Genomic DNA, 18,293 nt, shown 5'->3' on the forward strand with positions numbered 1-18,293 from the left:
TCCTACCACCTAGCCCTGCCTGTATTTTATCTGTTCTCTTAAAGAATGGAGATTCTCTCAGGAACTGAGACTCCTCTTTTGTGCACTGCTGTGTCGCTAGGAGCCTCAGACAGTGCCTGGCACCTGCTCAGCTCTCAAAATACTTGATGAATGAGAGTTGTTGTTCTTTCAAGTATACGTTGTAGCCTGCAGGTTCAGCGCTTCTGCTTGAGGAACATTTTTAAAAACCTTCTGTCGTGCATCCATTACACATTTTTAAGTGTTTCCCTTTTTCTTCTCGTGTCTGAGTTGCTAAGATTTCGTGATATTATTAGTGTCGCTTCCATCACCATAAATGTTTCTCTAATGTTTCCAAGGCTGCAGCCTTCCCTAGCCAGCTCTTCCCCATCAAATCTAGTAGCTCTTTTTAGCTAGGCTTTGAAAGAAACCCCACACATGGAATTTTAGAGGGTAACATGGAAAAAAAAAATACCAGAGCCATTAAAGGAGGGTAATTGACCTAGACTCAGCCTGTTTTTGTTCCTGTTTTTGAATCACCCAGCCTCCGCCCTCTAACAGATACCTCTGTGGGAATTGCGGAGGAACCTGGCTATTGGTCGCTGAGCAGCACCCCACGGTGCAGATGTGACTGTCATCCTCCATCATGATGTGTGAGTGAATCTGTAGAAGGTGAATTGGCAGGCTTTGAGCTAGAGTCATTGCTTAGAAATAAATAGCAAAGCAGAGGGGAGGGAATTGGAGGTAGTTCTTCCTCCCTCCTCCCCCCGAGCCCTCAAAATAAGATTCGTTGACAAGTCAGAAAAACCACTTAGAGCTCAGGCTCTGAACCTAAAAACCTAGATGTGAAAGGGTATAGGGAATCCCTCACTAGTCACTCAGCTTTGAGGGAACCAGAGCATTCCTCATCAGCTGCACTGAGGAGCCGTATTCCGCAATAGGTTGCCTGCTACTTGCTGATCTCCCTCACTTGACCCATTGAACCCATTGAACTTAGGAGCTGCCCAACAAGGGTGAGGAGTGGGGATGCTTAAAAAAATATTTGGCTTGTCTGCCTACAGAAGGCTCCTGTCAATACACTGCTTTCAAATTTGATACTAAGTTTTCTCACAGATTGCATTAATTTTGTATATCTCAAACAGGTCAAATTTTTTGTGTATCTCCAGGTCAAATTTTTATTGTTAACAAGAGACTAAAGATGACATTTTTTGCCTTGCATTTTTCCTAGGATATGGCAAAAATGTGACTTCATTTTAGTTATGTGCACCACCAAAAAAAAAAAAAAAGAAAAAAGAAAAAAAAGAGTCCATGAATACATGGAAGAATCGTAACCACCCTATTTACATCACACTCAAATGCCTGCTTTTGAAAAACCAATGTAGCTGCGTCCATTACAAAAGAGAACTAGAGGCTGTCCAGCAGCCAGGTTCACGCAGCCTCTGGGCTCGGAGCCTCGCCAGCTTCTGCAGGTGCACACTTGTGCCAGTGGAACCTGGAGACTCTAGAGACGCGTTTCCAAGAACTCAAAGGGCTTCTGAATACCCCCAAAGGAAATGTAAAGAGCAGTGCAATATCTCTTGGTAGTTCTGGGAGGGAACCCAGGAAGAGGAGGGCTTAGTCACAAGCATCAAGCAGGTGTAGCTCTGAAGAATAAGTGAGGTCCAGGAAGCATGCAAGAGACCAGGGAGTATGAGCACTGGCTCTGAAGGCGGGCTCCCTGGGTTCAAATCTCATTCCTAACCTTTTGCTAGGTCTGTGACATTGGGCCAATTCGAATCTTTTAAAAATTTAACATCTTGATTGAAGAGCAGTTATCATACAATAAACTACACATGTAAGGTATAGAATTTAATACATTTTGCCATGGGTATATACTTGTAAATTAGTCCCCAGAATCAGGACAGTGAACCTATTTGTCATACCCAAAAGTTTGCTTGTACCCCTGTCTTAACTCCCTCTTGCCCCTCACTCCTTTTACCCCATCTCCAGGCAACCAACCACTGGTCTTCCTAACTTTACTATTTGTGTTTTGTAAAGTCTTCTATATAGACGTATGATGTGTGCCCTTTTTAAAAAGCTGGCTCTTGTATGTTAGTAAATTGAACACCAATAAAAAATTAAAAAAAAAACTGAAAACAAAACAAAACAAAACAAAACAAAAAACAAAACAACAAAAAAAAAACCTTTGAAAATGTAAAAAAAATAAAATAAAAAAAAATAAAAAGCTGGCTCTTTTCATTCAGCATCATGATTTTGAGATTAGTTGTTGCATGTGGCAATAGTTCATTTCTTTTTACTGCTCAGTAGTCCATTGAGTGGGTATACCACAATTCGTTTGTCCAGCTGCCTATTGGAGGATGCTTGGGTGGTTTGCAGTTTGGGAGTATTACAAATAAAGTTTTGATGAGCTTTTGTGTGCAAGTCTTTGATTGGGCATGTGCTCTCCTTATTCCTGTGTAGTGGAACAGATGAATCATATGGTAAGTGTAGATTTACCTTAAGTAACTGCCAAACTGTTTTCAAAGTGATAGTATCATTTTATATACCAAAGGGTGGTGTCTGATCCCAGTCACTCCATATCCTCATCAACCCTTGCTGTGGCCAGTTTGTTTGTTTACTTTTATCCATTCCAGTAGGTTCCCATTATAGTGATGAATGGTGATGTTGAGCATTAGACATCCCTGTATCTTCTTTAGTGAAATTTTTGTTCAGATTTTTCGTTTTTTAATAGTTCATTATATTGCTTTGAGATTCTTTATATGTTTTAGATACAAATCCTTTATTGGTTGTATACTTTGCAGAGCTTTTCTACTTTTCTGTGATTTGTCTTTTTATCCTCCTAGCAGTGTCTTTTGAAAAATAAAACTAATTTTTTTAAGTCTAGTTAATTAATTTGTTCTTTTATGAATTGTGCTTTTGGTGTCATATTTAAGTATTCTTTGCCTAATCTAAGTTAATAAGATTTTCTCCTTTGTTTTAGTCCAGAAGACTTATAATTTTAGGTTTTGCATTTAGGACTATAATGTATTTTGAATTAATCTCTTATATGGTGTGAGATGTGGATCAAAGTTTATATTTTTGCATTTGAATACCCAGTATTTTCTGCATTTGGGTGCACCCATACCATTTGGGTGCATATTGGTTGATTGTGTTTTCTGTATGGTTACTGATTTTCTGTCTACTTACCCTGTTAACTATGGAGAGAGGAATATAAGTCTCTGACTATAATTATGAATTTGTCTATTTCTCTTTTCAGTTCTATCAGTTTTGTTTCATGTAGTTTCAGGTCCTGTAATTAGATTTATAAATATTTAGGATTGTTTATGTCCTCTTGATTGACCTTTTTCATTATGAAGTGAGTTTATTTAGCCATAATAATATTCTGGCCAGAAATCAGCTTTGTCAAATAATAATGTAGCTATTCCATCTTTATTTTGATTAATATTATCATGATATATCATTTTCCTTTTTTTTAAATGTATTTATATCTATATATTTAAAGTGGGTTTCTTATGGGCAGCATATAGTTTAGACCCATTTTTTTTCATCTCCGTTGACAGTCTCTTTTAATTGGGGTATGTTAATCATTTACACTTAATGTAACTAGCAACATAGATAGGTTTGAATCTGCCCCCTTAGTGTGTATTTTTTTGTCCTATCCCATCTGTTTTTTCCCACTTTTATTTTTTTGTGCCTTTGGATTATATATTTTTTAGGACATCATTGGGTCTCCTTTGTTGCTTTATTACCTATAATCTTTCAGTCTTTAATTTTAGGGTGTGCTTTAGTGTTTGTAATTTACATCTTCACAGCGTTTCACAGTGACATATCACTTCACATAGAGTGGGAAAACTTTACATTACTGTACTTTGATCTTTCATCTCCTAGGCTTTATGCTTCTTGCCATTCATTTTACTTCAGTGTTCCGAACTCCACATTACATTTCTATCTATCAGTGAAATATCTTTATAGCAATCTAAATAGAAATAAAGCATTTTGTTACATCTACCAATTTTAGTGCTCTCCATTCCTTTGTATAGGTCCTTCTATCTAGTATGATTTTCCTTTTATTGGACGTGCTTCCTTTAGCTTTTCTTACCATGTGGATTTGCCAGGTACACATTTTTTCACATCTCATATATCTCTAAAACTCTTTATTCCACATTATTATTTGAATGATATTTTTACTGGTGTACAATCTTGGATGGACCATTTCTGTCTCTCAGTGCTTCAAAGGTTTATTCCACTGTCTCTTACTTGAATTGTTCCTGACAAGAAATCTGCTGTACTTCTTATGTTCCTTTGTATGTTGCCCTCACCAGTGCCCCCAGCGTGGCCGCTTTTAAGATTGTCTCCTTAGCACTGGTTTTGAGCAGTTTGGTCTTAATATATCTTTGTGTGGTTTTCCTTACTTTCTTTGGTACTTGGGGTTTGCTAAGCTTATTGGATTGGTAGGTTTATGGTTTTTACCATATCTAAAAATTTTCAGCCATTATTTTTACAGATATTTTTTACTAAGCATGCTACCTCCCCATCCTAGTCTCCTATACTTGCCTCTCTTCAGGACTCTGTTTCTGCGTGTTTTAGCCCCTTGTATGTGTTCCACAACTAACTTACGTTCTGCTCATTTGCTTAATCTTGTTTTCTCTCTGAGTGTCATTTTAGATCTTTTTTTTATTACTTTGAATTAAGATTCCATAATTATCTTATACATTATAGTCTTCATCTCATGATAATTTGAATCTTTTTTATATCTTAGAAAAGTCAGAATACTAATTAACTCTTGTGGAAAGGGAGGAGGTACCAGGGAGAGTGGACCAACCTTGTGCTCATTCTCATCCTGGGTAATGGTTACAGAATTGTTAATTTTTAAATTCTTGTTAAATGAACTTACATAGTTAAATGAACTTGGATTTTATGCACTTTTTGGTAACCGTTCTATTTCCGCAGTTTAAAAACTGTTTTAAATTACTTCAAAATATAGTGGTTTGGTTTTACATTCTATTGGACTAAAGTCCAATGGCAAAAAGGACTAGAAAAAATGACCTTTACAGATACATTATTAGTAATAACATTTTCATTGTTTCTGAATGATTATTACAGTATAAAGCAAAGAGTAATTATGGTAATGTCATTAGGGACTAATATTTTCAGCAAAAGAGAAAGACAAAAAAATTAGAGAACTTAAAGCCTATAATCATAAATTAGAATTGAAAATTAATAGTAAGAACTCCTCTTACTGTTCCCTCCTTAGTTGGCAGACGAGTGTCTAGTTAAAAGAGGGGTCCTGGGAAGACTTAGCCAAAAGAAAGATCAACTGTAGCTGTTGATCTTTTTTTCCCTTTAAAAAAAAATTTTTTTTTTGTTCTGTCCATCAAAGAAACCTAGAAAAAAAAAATACCAACACAGTTAGCAGTACTGCTCTTGGCTCTGAATTGTTGCCTTTAAATACCATTTCCCTCTAAAAGAACTCTGGGATCTTAAAAAAAATAAAAAGGCTAATTCCACGTCTTTTATCAGGAGAATATACAGCTGAGCTGTAGTACCCTGTCAATGTAGAAAGCAAGGAAGCCATGAGAGATTGTGCCAGAAGCAGTTGAACTGCTAGGTTGAAGAGGCAGAGCCACTGGCCAAATTTGGGACAGTTTTGTATCAATAAGGATAATAACTAGAGTTTATTGAGACATTTAAATGTTTTTAGAAAATCTCATTTAAATAAGATGTAAATTTTTTTCTTTTGATAATCAGGAAATTTGAATACTGGATATTTGATGATATTAAAGAATTTTTAGGTTTGGTCATAGATGGTGATTATATATTAAAATAATATAATTTCTCCCATTTGCCTCAGAATAATGTGGTAGAGTTGAAAGGGGGAAGTAGAAGTGAAAATGAGTGAAATAGAACATGCCCTGAGTAGATAGGTTTTGGAGCTGGATGGGTGGTGGGTACATGGGGATTTACTTTATTCTCTTGACTCTTGAGTATGGGTAGAATTTTTCCAAATAAAGTTGAAAATACTCTAAATAAAAGAGAGATGAGTGCCTATATCATAGAATTTGTTGTGGAGATAGTTCCTGCTAAGCTCTATATTACATTACTTGACCTTAAAAAAGAAAATAAAAATAGCTCAGATCCCATGTCCTTCACCCCAGTTCCCCCCCCCCCCCCCCCCCCCAGCTATAAAAGATTCTTTCATTTCCGTCCACAGTTTGGAGCTAAAAGATCCCTGCAGAGCTATCCATGGTGCTGACCAGTGCTGACCAACAGAACATGGGAGAAAAGGGGGCAGTCAAGGCAGGAGGGAATGAAAGATAAGTTTGATTTTATATACCCTGAATTTGAGGTTTCTGAATAACCCTAAATGGAGAGAAATCTATTAGGGAAGAGGTTTTATGGTCCTAGAATTTAGGAAGCCAATTCAGGCTGGAGCTACAGTTGATCTTTCTTTTGGCTAAGTCTTCCCCAGACCCCTTTCTTTTAACTAGATACTGGTCTGCCAACTAAGGAAGGAAATTTCATCATAAATACATATAATGTTACGTCAACAATATGGTAAATATAAACCTAAACTTAAACATCCAGACATATTTATATACAGCAGTCCTTTTAATAAGACATAGCTGCCTGGAATCATGTCTATGGATGATCCTCCTGGAAGAGAAAATTGACTTTACAGTTAGAGAAATGTAAACCACCTTCACAGGTAGAAAACAAGGTTACTGCAGTGTGATTCCTTTTATTTACAGATGTAAGAAAGTTAATAATGAGGGAGATCAGAACAAGGAGAGTAGAAAGGAGATAAAGTGGGACTGTTCTTAAAATTTACATCTGAGGCCTTTTTGGCTGCAGTTAGAACTAGGGAAATGAGTAAAATGTGTTCCGCTAAAGTCTATTTCCAATGGTTTGTTTTACTGTGTTAAAATTTTGTGAAGCATAAAGATCATGGAATCACAGTGATTATCTAATTTCCCTTCTTATTTTTTACATGATGAAATTGAATCCTCAAGTGATTAAATGATTTAAGATAGCCTAGCTAGTTAATATCATAGTATGTTTATTGGACCTTTTTAAGTGCCTGAAACATTTTTTCTTTTTTTTTTTTTTAATCTTTTTTTTTTTTAATTTTTATTTATTTATGATAGTCACACAGAGAGAGAGAGAGAGAGGCAGAGACCTAGGCAGAGGGAGAAGCAGGCTCCATGCACCGGGAGCCCGACGTGGGATTCGATCTTGGGTCTCCAGGATCGCGCCCTGGGCCAAAGGCAGGCGCTAAACCGCTGCGCCACCCAGGGATCCCTGAAACATTTTTTCTACCCAGCACCCATCCTTCCTCACTGACTGGTTAATTCACACTATTGTGGAGATTTTAGGTTTTATTTTATGTATTTCTTTTAGGCTTAGATTTTATCTGAGGAGTCTGCCCTCATCCTTCAATGAGGTCAAATAGTTATAATAGCAGAAAGGAACCACAGCTGTTCATTGGATGCTTGCTATTTAATCATTATAGCAACTCTGTGAGGTAGGTACTGTAATCAGCATTTTACAGAGGGAGGAACTGAAATACAGAGACACTAGCTAACTTGCCCAGGAATAGAATTATATGTGCCAGCGCGAAAATACAAACAGTCTTACTCAGAATCTCGGCTCAGCTCACCACACCTATTGTCACGATACTCTGCCACTTATTAATCTTGTAATGCTATATTTACTTGTAGGATTATATAAATCTTTTCCTGCTGTATTGGTAACCTTCAGGAGGACAGTGATCATAGATCTTTTGATTCATCATTTTTCTTAGCTTCTAAATGCCTAACATCTAGCAGGCTCATTGTATATATTTTTTCATATGTAACATAGACTTAATAATACTGTATTTTTATAGTATGGTTCTAATTGCATTGCACTGTAGTACAGCTGCATATGATACTGTAGTATAATTGCACTGTTATAAGAACTAAGAAAATGCACACAGGATGCACACTAGTTCATGTCCATTGGTAAGTACTCATTAACAGAGGGACTTTAAGTATAATAAACAGGCTTAGAGGTGACTTAGCTTAAGACCACAAGGCAGAGTCTCACCCAGTATTCAAGGCTCTTAATTTTTATTCCCTTTTGTTTCCTATACTGAATATAGTTATAAAAGTGAATCTGGGAAAATGTATTGCTTTCCAGAGCTGATTTCTTAACTAGATAGATGGCTAAAGTATAAGCTTCATTCTTGCTAAGCGTTGGTTTCATTCTTGAGACCAAGACAGATCCAGGGTCTTTATGATACTCTGGCAGTTAACATAACTATCTGAACCTGTCTCTTGGGCATGGACCATTAGGAAAGGCTAAAGTAAATATTTTCAAATTAACATGTAATTTGAAGGTGTTGTTGTTCATGTCCTCATTCAATTACAGCAGAAAGTGAGTACTTGCTTCTTTGGTCTTTAAGATGAATTTGTTTCTGCATGTATTCCATGGCATCATGTATATATTTTGTGTGGTGCAGATAGGATTTATTATTTCAAATCATATCCTTGAACTTAGTTCAGCAGTATTATCTCTAGGGTATAGAGATGCATTTGGCAAGTGATCAGCAATGTATTTTGGTATGCAAGAACCTAGCTGTAGAATGAAAATCGAGTTATAAATTAATCTATAAAATAGTCACAGATAAAATGGTGAAGAGACCAGAATTAATCTTAAGAAAGCACAAGACAAAATGCAGATATCCTAAAATCAAAAATAGTAGTATTCATGAAAGTGACAATCAATTATTTAATTCCAAGGACAGACACATTATAGTCTAAAAATATATTTCAGATTCAAAATTGACTAGCTATTTTATGTGGCACAACAGCAGCTTTGCATATTTATTAAAATTATTCATAACTGCGTAGCTGCCCAGATGAACTGTTGAGTTCTTGTTTCTTGACTCAATATATTATCTTGTCCATTTTATCATGGCACTGTAATAGAAATTTGTCTAAATTTTAGAATGATCCATGGAATATTTTCAGTATCAGCATCTCCCAAATACATATTTTATCATTTCTGTTTTGCCTAATGTGATCTTTTACATAGCTTTAGAAGAAATCATCTGTCTCTATAGGAGAATTACAAGTTTTTTTTCTTTAGGGAATATATTTCAAACAAATCTTGAATACAAAAAGGTATTGTATCATCAGTCTTTAGGTATCAAAAGATTCCTATTACTGAAAATCTGAATAGGATGTGAATTCTTCAGAGTAGTAGAGAAATAGTACAAGTTCATAATCTTTATGTAGATTTTATGGAGAACTGGGTTTGCTTTAGGTATTGTTTGTTGAGTAGTGTGTGTTGCTGTGGTCAATGTGACAGTATATTTGAGATGATGAATTCTGGAGTCACACTGCCTTCATTTCATATCCTAAGTCCACCACTTATTATTTATTTACTTATTTATTTAAGATTTTATTTATTTATTCACGAGAGAGACAGAGAGAGAGAGAGGCAGAGACATAGGCAGAGGGAGAAGCAGCTTCCCACAGGGAGCCTGATCTGGGACTCCATCCCAGGACTCCGGAATCATGACCTGAACCAAAGGCAGATGCTCAGCCACTGAGCTACCCAGGTGCCCGTTTTATTTAACTTTTTGAGCACTGATTATCTCTTCTGTAAAATTGAATAATAGTATCTATCTTATAGGGTTGTTAAAGAAGATTCTATGGGATAATGCATGTAGAGTACTGAGAGCTGTGTTGGACACATAGTAAACACTCAATAAATGTCAGTAAATAAATAGTGTTCATGATAATATGATATCATGGAATGCCACGAAGTGTGGGCTACAATCTTAGCAAGAATATGCATAAAGAAATAGTAATCTTCAATAATATCTCTAAATTGGTAGAAATTAGGAGATGATATTAGGAAAGAAGAATAAAACCTTTTAAAGCTAGAATATTAATTATGCTAGAGTTCAGAGAAGCCTCAGACAATCTGGTTTAATTTCATGTCTCTTTGTATGGGTGGAAAGCACAGCTGTAAAAGTGGCCTCCCCAGGACTACCCAGCTAGGAGAGCAGACTCTAACCCAAGTCTTCTGGCTCAAAGTTGAGTTCTCCATCTGTTTTTAAATGCTGGCTTATCTACAGGAACATTCATTGCACCTGTCCTAGATGTCATTATTTTATAGATGTAACTTCTTATGCACTATATAACACCTCCTTGCTCATCTTGGTTTGGTGTTCTAATGGTTGTTAATCCTCTAGAAATAGCTTCCCATACACCCGAGAGTCATGGAGAAAACAATGAACTATCCCAGAGCTAGCACCATCTGTGTTCAGCGACTGTGAGCAGCTCTATCTGAATGCCTCAGTGGGACAATAGCGATAGCCCTGGGAAAAGGGAATGTCTGCGCAGTTGTGGAGAATTTCCCTGGAGATCTCATAAACTGCTAACATGAAAATGAATCCTTTCTTCCTTATAAATCAGAGTCATGTGTTAAAGGAGATGTATTAGATGCTTCTGAGCTGTTATATTTTAGTGGGTTCTATAAAATTCTCAATAAAGGAAAGGTCAGTGTTTGTACCATAAACAGCATTCATGAAGGCATATTTAACCCCCATCCCTTTCGGGATTCCTGGAGTGTGTAGTACTCGAACTTGCTCTCTTTCCAAACGCCCCCACTGCCCACAACCTCCCAGAACGACCCCACTGCCCACCTGGGCATTCTTTTTCTTTGAGCCACCAACTGCCTTGGCTCTGGAACCCAGCCCTTCATGATAGGAGAAAATGAAAAGGGGTAATTCCACCTTATTAACAGCACAGGCTTAGGCCCCCGCCGTGGGGCTGGGCTGTACTTTCATGTTTGTGGTTGAAGTAAAAAGATCATGGGCGGGATCCCTGGGTGGCGCAGCGGTTTGGCGCCTGCCTTTGGCCCAGGGCGCGATCCTGGAGACCCGGGATCGAATCCCACGTCGGGCTCCCGGTGCATGGAGCCTGCTTCTCCCTCTGCCTGTGTCTCTGCCTCTCTCTCTCTCTGTATGACTATCATAAATAAATAAAAAATATATTTAAAAAAAAAAAAAGATCATGGGCACACCTGTTTGCGGGGCATGCGGAGTGGAGTCTGTCTTGTGTTTTTTCATGGGTACCATGTGTGGGACTAAGAAAGACCATCGGGTGACCTTTGCACACTAACGACACAGGTAGTTGTTGTGCGGGGTGAGTGGCGATGTCTGTGACCTTTCTAGTTGTCAGCGAAGCTCTGGCCGCCAGCCTCCTGTGCCACTCCCACAACAGGGCTGCTAATGGTCCCGCACTGGCTCTGCAGAGCCGTGTTGAGGCTTAATTGAGGAATATTTTTAACCCATTATCAAGAGCATTAGGAGGAAATGTTCAAAGACTCTCTCAATGCAGCTTGCAGCTCTTTCCATTTAAGAAAGTAGATCCCCAAATAAGCAAATTATGACCTGAAATGTAATCTGTCTTTATTTTCAACCCCTTCATCTTCCCAAGATAAAGACTCTTCTCTCTGAGGGCATGAAAAGGAGCCGAACAAGCTAGACTGTTACAAATGAGTGTACCTCCTAGCACACATGAACATACAGTGCCCCTTGCTTAGAACAGGGTGACTTCAAATGGACCATCCTGACTGAATTTTTTGGAAGGAGAGTGAACATGTATACTAGCCTTGTCATGGCACCGGGAGGGGTGGCTGACAGGTAGGTACTCAGTGGTGTATAGACCACAGGGAGTGAGAGCAACAGCCCGAAGAACCTGAGTGAGCTTTTCATCACATCATGACTTCTGGCTCCTTTCTTTTTTTCTAGTGAATAAATATGCTTTCATCTTCTCAAACTTAGAGTGTTTGAAGGAGTGATGAGCAATGCCCCTCACATTATTACCACAGCTGACATTTTAGTCATGGATTATAGTCAAATTTAATCTTAACTTTAACTCCACAGAATAGTCGTTTGCTTGATTTCTTTGATTATTTTGTATTTTAATTTCATCATGGCAAGAAAAGGTACTTCCAGTTTTCGCTTTAATTAAATAAGTATGAGTTAGCATACAAACTATCAGAGAATGTCTAATTGAAGCTTCTTTGCTTTAAACATAGAATTTCAACAGGATTTTCATTTATTAATTCTTCTTTTCTGTCTTTTCTGATTTTTTTTAATGTCCAGTAACCAAAAACAGATCTAAAGCTGTGACAAAAAAAAGTCGCCAAAATTAAGATTCCTGAGAGTCTATTCAGAGTTCAGACAGGTTAGAACATGTACATGAAGGATGGTTTAAAAAGCGGCAGTGTAATTTTATTAGGAAAGTGAATATGGAGAAGTCATTGTGGAATCAGTAAGAAGCCAAACTATATTATTCTACAAAAATTTAAGGTATTTTCTTTTTCAAGTACGTGGTAGTAGTTTATGGCATCTCTTAAAGATTGAAACACAGGGATTTCCATCAAAAATTCATTCAAAAAATTCACAAATGTTTCTCAAAGAAAAGGGCGACCTGTGGGTACATGGGTTAAAAATGAAAATGTGAAATGCTTTATCTTAACCCTGTGAACATACAAATGTCAGTCTGATAAATGTAGTATCAGATCATACCAGCTGTATGAGGGCTACAGAATGCTTTTGGTCTAAATTTTGTAGTTTACGAAAAGCTGTTATTTCAAAATCTCTCTTGCCTCCTTGTATGGTCAGCTAATTTTAAGCATCTGTAAAAGGCATTTGCAAAATGGAAAAGATGCCCATTTTTTTGGCTGTGTGGGCAAAAAAGAAAACATGGAAATGATTGTGTATGGGAATCAGATATCCTAAAAGCCTTTTCACCAGGAAAGACTAGATGCAGAATAAAATCAGAGAAACTTACTTTTTAGTTGTCTTGTTGAACTTGGAAGAGAGTAAGGAGCAAAAAGTCTATGTAGTAATTGGAAACCAAAGGAGTAGGTGACAAGGCCAGGACTGCCCTATCGCAGTACCTGTGTAAGGAATTCACAGCTTAGCTGCCTTGGGGAAAAAGAGACCAGGAGGTCTGGGTAATGTTGGAAGGCCAAACAGGAAACTCTGTCGCAGAACTAGAACATTCGTGGAAGGTGTACCCTCAGTGGAAGTGAGAGCTGGGGGTGGGGAGGAAGCTCTGCAGGAAAGGGAGCAGAGGAGGAAAACTGTTTTTGCTGTTGCTCCAAGTGAAGGAAAAAATAGTAATCATTGTATTCATCATCTCCTCTGACAATTTGCTACTACAAGCTTATTTTTGGATGAGTCTGGGTTATAAATTTATAGTTCTCGCAGGGTCATGGAAACCCTAACCTAAAAAATTTAAATAACAAGTTTCCAGGTTGGCAGAACCTTCTGGCAGCTGGTAGATAGAAGCGTAAGTCCTCTCTGGAGGAAAGCATTAACAGTCCACTTTCCTCAAAGTTCCTACATATTTAGTGTATACAGGATTACTGTAAGAAATACCACACACTCAACAAAGCAATCCAGTAATTACCAGATGGGGCGTAACACAAGCCATGTGTCACCAATGTCAACCAAAACTATAAACAGATTAGGTCTCCCATGCCGAAGGACACTGGACACCAGAATGCTGAGTCTTGAATATAAAACAAATGCATGGGAAGAACATAAAGAAGAAGTCGAGCAAGGGATGAAGGACCATCAGAAATGTTCAGAAAGATTTGAAAAGGAAGCAAATAGAATTACAGGAAAGAAACAGAATCATCAGAAATAAAAACACAGTAGTTTGGTTAAATAGAGGATTATGCACAGCTGAAGAGAGAATGAATGGATTGGAAGATCACGAAGGACAACCCCCGACATGAAGCGCAGAGACAAAGGAGGTAAGAAATAGTCAAGAGTAAAATGTAGGGATGATAGAAGAAAAAGATGGAACATAAGTCAATGTGAACTCCAAATGTTAAAATATTGAAAATTAGAAGGAAGTCAAGAATTGAAGGGTCTTTGAAACTTCATCATAATAACAATTTAATGAATAATGAAAATTTTGTTTTTATTTTAATAAATTAGCTTGCTACAATTTCATGGTTGTGATTTGAAGATTCGAGACTTCTGGACCACACAGAAAAAAGACTTTATTGCTCACAGTGCAGTAAGCAACCTGAGCTATATGTCAAGGCAATTCTCTGTGCTCCCCAAGTCACGTGGGGATGATGCATACTGTGCCATGCAAGAAGTCTGAGTCACAGCAAGGGACCTCAGTCTTTTAAAAGGGACTATAAGCAGATCTGCTCTTTGCCAGCAGAGAGAGACATATTTTATCTCCAGGAAAGTAAGCAATCTCTGAGCTCCAGAGGGGGAGTCTCTTATCTTCTAATGTTGTTTGCCATACAAACATCTTTGCAAAGCTAACCAAGAACCAAAGTTGTGTGCATGTGCTCACAAAACATGCAGAAAAGTGAGTCCTGTTTTTTTTTCCTCCCAGTAGTGGAGAGCTCATTTGTTTAAGGTGTAAAGACAGAATTTTCCAGAAATGTTCAAAGTTTGGAATGCTCATATAGCGGGAACACGCTGTACTTCAAGCAACACAGATACATATTTAGACATATCATGGTGGAGCGTCAGGATATTAGAGACAAAAGAGGAGACGTTAAAAGCAACCAGAGCGTAAAGATAGTTCAAATTGACTGGCTAGTTTAGTTTCTTGTTCGGAAAAGCGAAGCGTTGAAAATAACCAAGATCTTCCTGAGGAAAAACCAGAAAGATGAGAGATGGGATGTCTTGCCTGACAGAGACCAAGGTCTGTTATCAGCCCACAGTAATCAAGACTCTGGAATTAGCTATTAGTATAGACAGAGAAACCCCTGGAACTGTATAGAAAGCCCATACATAATACGTGCGTGCGCAGGGATTTGCTTGATGACAGAATGAGTGTTGCAGATCTAGGGGAAGAGAGTGAACTGTTTCATTAACGATGCATTAACAGTGGAGGAAGAGAAATGAAACCAGATTGTGACATATAAAGAAAATCAGTTCCAGGTAGATTAAATATTTGAATCTTTAAAGTCATGAAACCAAGTTTTTTTTTTTTTTTTAATTTATTTACGATAGTCACACACACAGAGAGAGAGAGAAGAGGCAGAGACATAGGCAGAGGGAGAAGCAGGCTCCATGCACCAGGAGCCTGACGTGGGATTCGATCCTGGGTCTCCAGGATCGCGCCCTGAGCCAAAGGCAGGCGCCAAACCACTGCGCCACCCAGGGATCCCCTGAAACCAAGTTTTAAAAGGAAAGTAAAACTATGGAATTTTAAATGAACAAAAAAAAAAAAAAAAAAGAAAAGAAAAAGAAAGAGAGAGCCTCTCTGGGATTTTCAGGAAGAAACTGGGAACAAAGGTGATGTTGCCAAATGCTCTCTAGCTGTATGTCTGGATCCACATGTATCAGACTGTATCACACACATCATCATGATGGAATACTGTTAATGAAGATGAGGCTGCAAATTTAGGACCTGCAGCAAAGCCAGGGGATGGAAAGTTTGTGGACATAATTTCTTTAGCTGAGGGTGACCGCAGGGGAGACTTGGTACTCTGGGGGCTGACCCAGGCCTCACAGCAGACACAGGGTCTGTCCCTGCGCTCTGGCACTGAGGCATGCAAACACAAAGCCAGCCAAAAGATCCCTTCTGAAACCTTAAGACCTAAGGATAGTGGCCTTGGTGGTCTTTTGTAAATGAGGTCACCAGGCCTCCTGCTCTCAGACTTTGTATTCAGCTTAGTTTAATGTAGATTGGAAATCAGCTTTTTCATAAAATAAATGAAACACAGAATAAAAAAAAAAAGTGGAGGATTTCTTATACCGCACCCCCCCAAAAAACATAAACCGCAAGAGAAAAAGTTGGTAAATTCAACTATATTAAAATAAATGTTCACTTTATCAGCAGGGTATCTTTAACAAATTAAACAGACAAGCCACAGTGGGAGAAGTAATCTGCAGCACATATCACTGATGATAGATGGATTAGAATCTAAAACTGTTAAAAAAAAATACATGAATAAAATAACAGAGTAGGTAAGAGGTATGAATAAACATTTCAAAGAAAAAGAAACATGAACGGTTAAGAAACTGGAAATAATCGGCCTCATTAGTAATCAGAGAACTGCAAATTAAAACCACAGTGATACCATTTTATATCTACCAGTTTGGCAAGATTAAAATTTGGAACAGTACTGTTTGTGGGGAAGGATGAGAATAGCAGGGATTCTCATGTACTTATCATCTCATTCCCTTTAAAGACCCAGGCAGCCAAATCCAGTCTGACATTCCTCGCGTTGTATCACATGTGAGGAGAAAAGTCACTTAACACAAAAGTTACTCTACTTTCTTAATAAACACCAGTTTATCTTTGAAGCCAAATATTCTCTGGTCAAACCTTGAACATGGGAACAGACTTGGTTTATATTTTCAAGGGTAAAGAAAGATCTTCTGAGAAAGATGTACAATGTACCAGATGACACCAGTTTTGTTTTTTTAAATCTCAGCCCCCAAGTTTAGATAATTCTAAATGGTTTTATTTCTGTTGCAATTGAAGTTGACAAGTTGGCATGCAAAATGAAAAATCAAAACCCAAGATACACCACGATTAGAGGAAAGGAAAAGACATAAACCACTAAAACTCCTTGTGTGTTTGAGATGAAATGATAGCATAAAACCCAATTACCCACTAGAAGAAGAATCCAGTGGATAATCACGCTGTTGCTTAGCGTGGGCCAAGGAGGACTGCAGACTTTGATGAGCACGAGTTCAAGAACTCTCTGTGGGGTGGTCCTGGGGCCACTGGAGGAAATTGTGGGAGAGGAAGAATGAAAATTCTCCAGACTCTCAGGCACACACACGTAAAAGTCTCACTGAGAAGAATAAGCTCTAGAATTGTTGACTGAATTGCTCTTGTTGTTGAGTATGATTAAGATGTGTGGCAGTATTAAAAACTGACCCCTCAAGCCCCCACAAAGCTGAAGATCCAACCTAACATAACTACATGGGAAGCGTTGCCCACTTCTTTCAACTGTTAGCTTTTAATTAACTTTCAGTCTCCAGTGAGGTCTGTGTGTATATACTCTTATTATCTAGCAGCAGCCTCTTTATCAAAAAGTTCTTAATCCATGAATTAAACTAGATAATCAGGTTAGTTACCAGGTTAGCCAGAGGAGCTCCAGGAAGTTCTGAAAATTACCATTTTGGGGAGAAATTTCCCAGCTCAGATTAGAATACTTGTCAAACTTGGTGGCAGGAGACTAGGTCTGAATCAATATTTCTGCCCGGAAGTCACATAACCTCTGAGAGATTAATGTGGTTAGTGTTGGACTCTGTATTCTCCATCAGCTAAGTATGTGCACTTGTCATTCATATTTTGTTTTTAGCTTGTAACACTGACAGAAAAACCTCTGTGGAATAAAGAACCAGTTTCCTGAATGTATGAAGCTATATTGTATTTGCATATTTCCAGGATTTAAAGTGAAGGGTATTTTTCCTTGAAACAATTTGTTTGTTCTATTTTTGTGATACTGAAAAACATCATTGATAGCTATTAACCTGTCTGTCTCTCATTTTGTTTTTGTTGATTCTAATTTTGTTGATTAAATAGTACAAGAAATGAGGAATTTTTTTTATTAAATGACCTATTCCAAAAAGTTTTTTTCTGTAAAAACTCTGAGTAAAATTTGTCACTTTTGTCAAAGCCACTTTTCTTTTATCTTACATAATGTGTTTATGGAAGTACATTGTAAGCCAATTCTGTGAGATCAGGTAAGTCATTGCGGTTCTACCTCTGTTAACCCAAAAACGTGGTTGGGCATATACTCTGTACGCTTGGTTGACCAAGGATGTATGATGGAAAGGAATTCGGGAGTTACTAAGAACTCACTTGTTGAAACACATCGATTTTCATAACAACTCCACCCGACAGCTACTGGCCAAAGCCTTGAAAGAAATGGGATTCTTCAGCTTGGCTCATTCACCTTATTTCGCCTTATTTTGTACATGATTATAATCCCCTTAACAAATAACCAAGCAAACAAAAACTTAACCTCATTTATAATAGCAGTGATTGGAAGTACCGAGTGCCCCACAACCCGTGATTGGGGAAGTCATGATGCAGCAGTATGATTGAATGCTTATATAGCCATTTAATGCTCTGTAAGACTAATGGTTTTGGAGAATTTTCATAATAAATAACAAATTTAAAAGGCAGACTATATACTCTACCTATACTTACATGCAACTGTGCATTTTAAAAAGAAAGCTTTGGAGGATACACTTTAAATACCAGTAGTTTTGTCAAGTGTTAGGATTG

General features: G+C 37.7%; 1 protein-coding gene across 6 annotated transcripts in view; it reads left to right on the plus strand.

Moving 5' to 3' along the window:
- The window catches only part of RSU1 (Ras suppressor protein 1), a 249,288-nt gene that overhangs the window by 125,994 nt on the left and 105,001 nt on the right, over positions 1 to 18,293 (plus strand). The window lies entirely within an intron of this gene.

This window comes from Canis lupus, chromosome 5, assembly GCF_048164855.1.
Source record: "Canis lupus baileyi chromosome 5, mCanLup2.hap1, whole genome shotgun sequence".
Classification (NCBI taxonomy): Eukaryota; Metazoa; Chordata; class Mammalia; order Carnivora; family Canidae; genus Canis; species Canis lupus.